The sequence below is a fragment of the Styela clava genome, chromosome 4, assembly GCF_964204865.1.
Source record: "Styela clava chromosome 4, kaStyClav1.hap1.2, whole genome shotgun sequence".
Lineage (NCBI taxonomy): Eukaryota > Metazoa > Chordata > Ascidiacea > Stolidobranchia > Styelidae > Styela > Styela clava.
Window position 1 is genome coordinate 15991150 of NC_135253.1, and position 9358 is coordinate 16000507.

A 9358-nucleotide genomic window follows, 5' to 3' on the forward strand; every position below is an offset into this window, starting at 1 on the left:
GTAGTACTCCAGCTAGTATTTCGAAAAACTCAGTGTTTCCGTCCGAAGATATGACTTGAGCAGTAGTGTGCATGCATAGCATGTTAATAGCGGTTACTATTTTGGGAGAGATCCCGTACGCCGCCAGTATCTTTATTAGCTTTCTTCGATGTACAGAGTCCAAAGGCTTTGCTAAACTCGACAAACGTGAGTATTGATGGAAGATTCGTATTCTTTATCTCTTCTATAAGTCTTCGTAGTGTGAGAGTTTGGGCCACTGTTGATCTGTTCTGTCTAAGTCCGTTTTGATTTATTCTCAATTTACTATCTACTTGCGGGTATATCCTGTTCAGCAACATTCTGTTGTAGATCTTTGCAGAGACTGCTGATAGAGGTATTCCTCTGTACTTTGTTGTTTTTCCTAGGTCTCCTTTTTTTGGGGCTGGCAGAATTGCACCCTTTCTCCATTAAGTTGGTACATCACCATTGTATGCTTTATTACAGACTTCAAGTAGCTTGTCTTTCAGACAGTCTAGTTTCCATACTTCTGCTGGTATCCCATCTAGGCCTGTCGCTTTGTTGTTTTGCGTTGTTTCAATGGCATTCTGCATCTCTGACTTTGTGAAATCCTTGGTGTCTATGGGTAGAATATCGTAAACTTTATTGATTGGTTTGTCATCTATTGTCGGTGGTTGTCCTAGCAGATTTTGGAAATGTTCCATCCACAGCTCGATTCGCTCTTCTGAGTTATTTGCTTTGATCTTGTTTATATTTTGTTCATATTAGATTATATTCGTTTGTTTCCTGCCAGTAATTTGGTTGATGATGTTCCAAGCTAGTCTTGCTTGGCCCGTGTCGTTTGTATTTTCCAACTCCCTTGTTTTTCTCCAATATACTTCTCTTGTTCGGTTGTGTATGCGTTGTCGAGATCTGATTTTGCTTTTTCCATGACTCGCTTGTTGTTGGTTGTGGTATCATTACTATTTTTAAATGCTTGATATAGCGCTTCCCTTTTCCCCATGTTTTCTTTTTTTTCATATAATTGTTTTCTTCTTTCTTAGTTTGAGTGGAATATACATTTCTGCTGCTTCCTGATGTGCCTTCATGATATTATCCCCTTCAGTCACGCACATATATCCAATTCAGGAAAAAATTATTTTTTATTACAAATTGACTCATTTTTGGTCATCTTCAACAAAAATATTAAAAAAAAAGTTTCTCCCTCCCATATGCAAATTAGGGGATGTGTACAAATGTACACTTTGTGTCAAAGTCGACAAAAAGTCGCTAAAAATTGAAAGAAATCAACAAATGGAAATTCTTAAAAAAACATCCAGTTAACTTGCAATCGTCTTAAAATTGTCTTTTGTTGCACAAAAGTTGTGAAAACGACCTAAATAAATGATATCTTGATTAAAAAATCAAGTTTCTAGAGCACAGATCTGTTAAGATTTTTTTCAAATTTTTTTGTTTTAAAAGTTCACTTGCTATGAAAACTCGAAAAGCAATTCTTCTCTTTTGTGAGGCACAAGAAGACGTTGCACTTGTTGCATTTAACTCTACTTCTTCCATTGCAACCCTAGTATTTGACCTTTCTACCATGATGTGTTATTTTGTGCTGGCTCTCCACCGTCGCACCTGATCTTTTTCGTCAACGCCAGCGAAGCTTGAAGCAAGTGTTAGAGCGCCATTATCCATCCAACGGACTACACAAATATCACCTTTGTCTGGTACCTTGCAATCGATTGCACCTCTTCCTTTCTTCTTGAGGTCTTCTTCAGATTTTAGTTCACACCCCATCAGTCGATTGCTTTTAACAACTCCAAGTGAATGAATGCCTCTTGATTTTAATTCTCTTATCAGTGGCATTCCGGTGAAATGATTGTCAAAACAGATTTTGTAGTTCTTTTGTTTTGGTATGGTCTCCACCAAGCGTAGAACCACAGATGCACCAAGACTAAGATGCTTAGTTTCCTCCGGAAATCCTGAGCCGGCACCTTGATAACTTTCAAAATCGACTGCTCGCCCAGATTTACCACAAATAACAAAATTCTTGAGACCAACAGGATTGGGTTTACCTTTGACGAATTGTTTAGCAGGTACTCTACCAGTGAAAGGAATCATTTGCTCATCAACCGCATTGAATTCCTCACGAGGCAACTGGATGCAACGATTTCGAACTGCATTAATAACTGGCTTCACCTTCCAAAACTTACAATTTTCTCCAGTAGGAGGTTGTCTAGCCGCATTCACCTGTAAGCTATTTCGAAGCAGGAAGTATCTATTAACGGGCATGGATTCAGCAATCTTGTCAGCACGATTCACTTTTTGCCAATACATCCGAAGTCGTGGGAAACCCAAGTTAGCCATCACAATCGACGCCCCAAAAAAGCGACATATTTCGACTGAATTGGTTCCAAGAATTCTGCCCTTTGCTTGCAAGTGATAAATATTTGTTTGATCCGCAAAAAGTTGAAATATTTCTGGTTGGAAGTAGTTGAAGAAATATTTTGCAGGTGTATCTAGAGGATCAGCAGCAATTGGCCTTTCTTGCCAGGTCAGAAATCCAGGCTGAAATGGATTTCTATCTGGCGAATGCCACTTTATTTATCCTGATCGAACATCAATGTCAGTTCGTAGTTTTGACCAATTGTAGAGTGTTCTCTTAGTCATTGGCATTGGAATTTATTTGGCAAAAATAAGGTAGCTGATTTTATTTCCTGATTTGTTTGTTCGGGTTTTCCTGGCGATTGAGATTTTAGACTTTTGACGAAATTTGATCAAAGTTACCGTAGCAGACATCTCTCTCGTTTTCGGAACGGTAAAATAGGGTTGCAGGAAAACGATTTAACATTGCGTATAAAACGCGCTGCGGAAAATATGAATGCTGGGTGAAATTCAGTTGCCAGATTTATGACCGATTATAATCACTGCTTTCCGTATTCCACGTAAACTTTCGTAATTTTCAATGGCCGGCCACATTTATAAGAGTGATAAAAAGGAAAACACATAATACCATCATCTCGATCAAAGTTTAATAAACTTTGTATGTCGGAAAAATGATATGATTTCTTGTCAAACATGGCCCAAACAAGAATTATACATCAAAATCACTAAATATCGGCATTACACCCAAAAATACTGCACTTTCCGATGACGGGCCCCACTTTTAGATAAGAAATCTCAAAAGAGCATATTGTAAAGTCATCTCGAACTAAGTTTCAAAAAATTTGTATGGGGGGAAGATATAATAATATCTTCTCAAACATGGCCGAAACAAGAATTTTACATCGAAATCAATAAATATCGGTATTAAACCCAAAAATTCTGCACTTTTCGATTACGTGCCCCGCTTTTAGATAAGATAACTCAAAAGAGCATATTGTTCGATCCAAGTTTCATAAAAATTGTATGGGGGGAAGATATAATAATATCTTCTCAAACATGGCCCAATCAAGAATTTTACATCGAAATCACTAAATATCGGTATTACACCCAAAAATACTGCACTTTCCGATGACGTGCCCCACTTTTAGATAAGATATCTCAAAAGAGAATATTTTAAAGTCATCTCGAACTAAGTTTCATAAAAATTGTATGGGGGGAAGATATAATAATATCTTTTCAAACATGGCCCAAACAAGAATTTTACATCGAAATCACTAAATATCGGTATTAAACCCAAAAATTCTGCACTTTTCGATTATTGACCCATTTTTAGATAAGATATCTCAAAAGAGCATATTGTAAAGTCATCTCGATCCAAGTTTTATAAAATTTGTATGGGGGGAACATATAATAATATCTTCTCAAACATGGCCCAAACAAGAATTTTACATCGAAATCTCTAAATATCGGTATTAAACCCAAATATTCTGCACTTTTCGATTACGTGCCCCACTTTTAAATAAGATATTTCAAAAGACCATATTGTGTAAGTCATCTCCATGATTCCCCGCGTTCGATTATCTTTTGCTAAGTTCTGTTTGTTAGAGACCGAGGATTTAGCGTAAAATTGTCTATACTTTTCATAGCCTATTGTTTTACCATACCTGCCCAAATCACCTACTAGCAAAGCTCCCCACAGACAAATTTTGGGCACATAAAAGGTTTTAAATTCAGTCATTACTTCCGGGCAATAAAAACAGTTTGAACCACATAAACCAGCGTCAGTAGCAATTTTTGTAGCTCTAGCAATATCCAGATATAGTAGTAATTCGGTAAAAGGATTTCTCTCACTCCAGTCTGCATCTGGTAAAAGTTCATCCGATGCATCCTGATTGAAAACACATTCGGGTGGGGATGGAATATTTTGTTTTTCGATACGCTTTTTCAAGTAAGACCAGCTATTAGCAACAAGATTTGAATTCAGGGCTATTAATATTATTGTCAAATGGTAAACGATTTTACGAAGTTTTTTCATTTCCCTGCAGCAAACAAGCAACCCAAATATATACACGAGTTCCCGTTTGACTTTTGGAGCCCTACAAGCTAATTGCTTAAAATTTTTCATGGTATGGCTGGTGCATAGGTGAAGAAAGGGTCGGGAAAGCATAGCCAAATTCGCACTGCCTTGAATGACCGAATAACAGCGCGATATGTAGGCCTCTAGACTTTGGCGCATTATTACTTGAATTATTGATTTGATGAGGGCCATACTACCATCACATATAAAAGCCCTTACGGGAAATCGTTTGGTCAATTTCGAAACATCAGAACGAAATTGTGACAAAAAGTTCGAAATATTTGCAATGTTGTGCCGATTCGTAACAAACGTTGCAACAGCAAATGGGGACTTGCCTTTTTGGGGATGGCGAGTTACTATTCCGTAAATGTAATATGGACTTTGGGCACCGAAAGGAAGTATCCCACCAGTAGCGTCAATATAAATTATGTCATTTTGAGCATTATGGTTAAATATTCTTACAGACTGTTCCGACCACAACATAATACCTGGTGGAACTCGTGAAATTTGCTGCAAGGTTCCACGAATTAACTTATTATTGCATTTTTCGGCCTGAAATTTTCTTAAACAGTCAAGCGAATTCCATTGATTATTGAAATCTGGGACATTTACCATTCTAGCCTCATATCGCGCCTTTTTTAATACAGCCTGTGACGGAGCATCGTCCCTATTACCAATTTTTTACAAATACATATTACGAGGAAGAGAATGAACCAATTTTTCTTTCAATTCCTTCCGCCGTTTTCCCTTAAGTCGGATTGATTTAATACCAACGTGATACCTATTTCCCGAATACCTAACATGGAACATGCGGAGGTCTCTGCGATAGGATACTACAGAAATTTTGCGACAGCAACCTGTGAAGCAACAATGCCCACTGCAAGCAAAAATACGATTTGCCAATATTCCAGAATTTACTGTGTGCCATCGAAATGCATATGAACAGTAAGGGTCACTCTCTTTGATAGCTTTTCTAAAAACATCAGCCCAATTAGAATTTTTTATTTTTCGCCCAGCAACGGAGTTGAAAAGACTGTTCCAATTTTTGGTGTTCATTTTAAATTTTGCATTTTTTATTGGATTTTCACGTTTCCAAATACCATGGGCTTGCACTGAGCTTTGCGCACCTACATCAAAATCAGTTCCATGCGCGTCTAAAAATATGTATGAATTGTTACTAACCTGCTTCAATTTGTTATCACAGCTCTCTTCCAGGGACGTAGGCAGTGTGCTTTCTTTTTTAATTGCTAATTTTAATTTCAGAATGAAAATCAGAAGAATGGTCATCCCTTTTGGTATTTTTAAATTCTCCATCGCCTGATGTGTACGGAAATGAATTTTCATTGATTTTCAGTTTTTTTGAGTTATTGTTCCAAAAATGTCGCAATTTTCGAATATAATTTTTCAATTCACCTTTGGCAATTTTTTTGTTCCAAATTAGTTTTGCTAATTTGCTCCAGTCTGCTCGGGAATTTGGATTAAATGATCCCATATCATTTATTGCAGTTACCAACGACTGAGTTGACAATTTGTTTTTGGAAAACACACCGCCCGGCTGTTTATAAATTAAAGAAGGGTAAGAATTTTTATCAGGCGAAGATGATCTCTGTAACTTCTTCCGTGGAATGGGACAATTACTTTTAACTTTATCAGAGCTACTAAAAGAGGGAGGAGGAGAAAAAAGACCTGCTAGTATGTTTTGGCCGCATAGTAATATCAGAAATAGCCCCAGTAGAAACGACAGAAGTAGTGAAAGATGAGGCCGTAGAGACCTTTCGGCGATGTTGTTTTGACAAAGAAGTAGTGTGAAGAAGACAAAATGAAGAGTCTGAACGTACATCATTTGTACGGGCCACAATTTGACGAGATTGGCCCGCCGTCTTCTTCATTGGTACAATCTTCTGAGCAATTTTCGTCTTCGTTGCCCGTCTACTCTTCACAATCTTAAAATCGCCGGAAACGTCAGACGACGACTTTCCCAGAGTTGGGCTCCTTGAAATGATGGTTTCGGAGCCGCACGGTGCAGAAGAATTGGTCTTCAAATATGATGAAACGGGTTCGATAACCACGTCTGGACAGGCTTTACGAAGTCCACGAGAAAGTACAGCTGCGTAAGATGGTCGGGAATGAGAGGAACGCAAACATGGCGCTGGTTGCAAAGAAACTGAAGTTTTTGGCCGAGCAACCACACTGGCATAGAACACCAAAGATACGGGGGGTGGGTGGGACTGAGTGCTGAAGGATGAAACAGAGTCGAAGATGAAGGGCTTCCAGATGATATTTTTCCTTCGTCGAGAAATCGATCTACTAGAAGTAGGGATTAATTTTGTCCCAGTTCCAACAGAAGAACCTACAGCGGGGAAATCATTCTTCAAAAACAAGGAAAAGTCATACATACATATGCTTTCAGTAGTTATTTGTGTAGATTCGGGATTTTTGTCTAAAAATAATTTTTGTTAGCATATGTTAACATTTGCACGAATCATCATTATAATTTCAATACATTACACTGTGTAAAACTCATTTTGTTACCGGCTTCTAATAATTATTTTTTGATTCATTACGCCACAATAACTGGAAAAAACGAACAATATTTTCATAAATATCTTATCTAAAAGTGGGGCACGTCATTGGAAAGTGCAGTATTTTTGGGTGCAATACCGATATTTAGTGATTTTGATGTAAAATTCTTGTTTGGGCCATGTTTGAGAAGATATTATTATAGGTTCCCCCATACAAATTTTATAAAACTTGGATCGAGATGACTTTACAATATTCTCTTTCGAGATATCTTATCTAAAAGTGGGGCACGTAATCGAAAAGTGCAGAATTTTTGGGTTTAATACCGATATTTATTGATTTCAATGTAAAATTCTTGTTTGGGCCATGTTTGAGAAGATATTATTATATCTTCCCCCCATACAAATTTTATGAAACTTAGTTCGAGATGACTTTACAATATGCTCTTTTGAGATATCTTATCTAAAAGTGGGGCCCGTCATCGGAAAGTGCAGAATTTTTGGGTGTATTACCGATATTTAGTGATTTTGATGTATAATTCTTGTTTGGGCCATGTTTGACAAGAAATCATATCATTTTTCCGACATACAAAGTCTATTAAACTTTGATCGAGATGATGGTATTATGTGTTTTCCTTTTTATCACTTTTATAAATGTGGCCGGCAATTGAAAATTACGAAAGTTTACGTGGAATACGGAAAGCAGTGATTATAATCGGTCATAAATCTGGCAACTGAATTTCACCCAGCATTCATATTTTCCGCAGCTTGTTTTATACGCAATGTTAAATCGTTTTCTGGCAACCCTATTCTACCGTTCCTAAAACGAGAGAGATGTCTGCTAGGGTAACTTTGGTATTCAATGGATATAAATTGGACTATATATGATACAAAACTCCGGTAATGGTATGGTTTTATATTTTAATTGTTACATATATTATTGAACTTGTGGGCAATGTGTTTTGAAATTATGAAATTGTTTAATTGGGTGCAAATTATACTAATTCGACAATAAAATTAATATACGAAAATTCCGTTTGGCAATGGAATTTATTTGGCAAAAAAAAAGAAAAAAAAAAGAAATTTGGCTGTGTGGTTCAAAATATGTTATGTAGCTTCAGTCCAGTTAGTTGCTTGTAGTACGGTAGTAGTTCTACGGTACGGTACGGTAAATGGAAGACAGACAGGGGTCTGGTATAGTTTAGTACCACACGTACTTCAAGTTGACCTGGCTCGACAATTTTTGCATATGTCAATCCTAACCCCCACCTAACTACGTCACTGAAAAATTACGTCATTTCGACGTCACAGTGGCGTATTACTGTATTATGGCCCACCAAAGTATGCGGATGGTCGTCCAAAACGCGCAGACGATCACCCGAAATCGAGCAAGCTATTTCTCTCGATAGCTCGCCACAACGATCACGATAGGAGAGAGATCGCCGGCGTTAGCGAGTTCGTTACCGGCGGCGCATATGCCATTTCGGGCGATGTTAATTATACTTTGGCAAGCCCTATGACGCGATGGTGACGTCGTAGTGACGTATTTTTTGGTAGCATAGTCAGGTAGGGGTTAGGAATAACATATGCAAAATTCATTATGCTACGCCCACTGGAAGTACTTGTGGTACTAAACTATACTAGACCCGACAGACAGTCGAGACAAGTCAAGTTTATTTCATCATGTCATAGAGCTTGCTAAATACTCGTACGATCGCCTGAAATGGCATTGGCGCTGACGATAAAGAACTGACCAACGTCAGCGATCTCTCTCCTGTCCGGATCGTTGCGACGAGAAAACGAGAGAAATGACTGTTCGATTTCGGGTTTTCTGCGCGTCTTGGATGACAGTTTGAAGCATAGTTTGAAGTGCTCTATTACGTCACTGTGACGTCGAAGTGACATAAGCCGAGAAAAACCATTGTTGGATTACATTTACCTCAAATGTTGAGGAACTTATAAAAAACGAGAGAAATGACTGTTCGATTTCGGATTCTCGTCTGCGCGTCTTGGATGACAGTTCGCATAGTTTGAAGTGCTCTATTACGTCACTGTGCCGTCGTAGTGACGTCATTTTAGGATGGTGTGGTCAGGTGGGGGTTAGGATTGACACGTGAAAAAATTGTTATGCTACGCCTACTAGAAGTACGTTAGGTACGAAACTACATGAGACCCGAACCGCAGTACCGTAAATTCCGATGAAATTTTTCATTGCGTACCGGTATATTGAATAAATTGTTTCCTATTTTGCTTTCGTCAATAACCATTTTCTGATTGTATAGTTGTAGTAAGTCGAGATAGGCTATATATGAATCTGCCGTCATATTCAGTTCATTTATACCATGTAATTTATTTTATGATGTTAACTTACTTTTTTTAGCATAAAAATAGACAC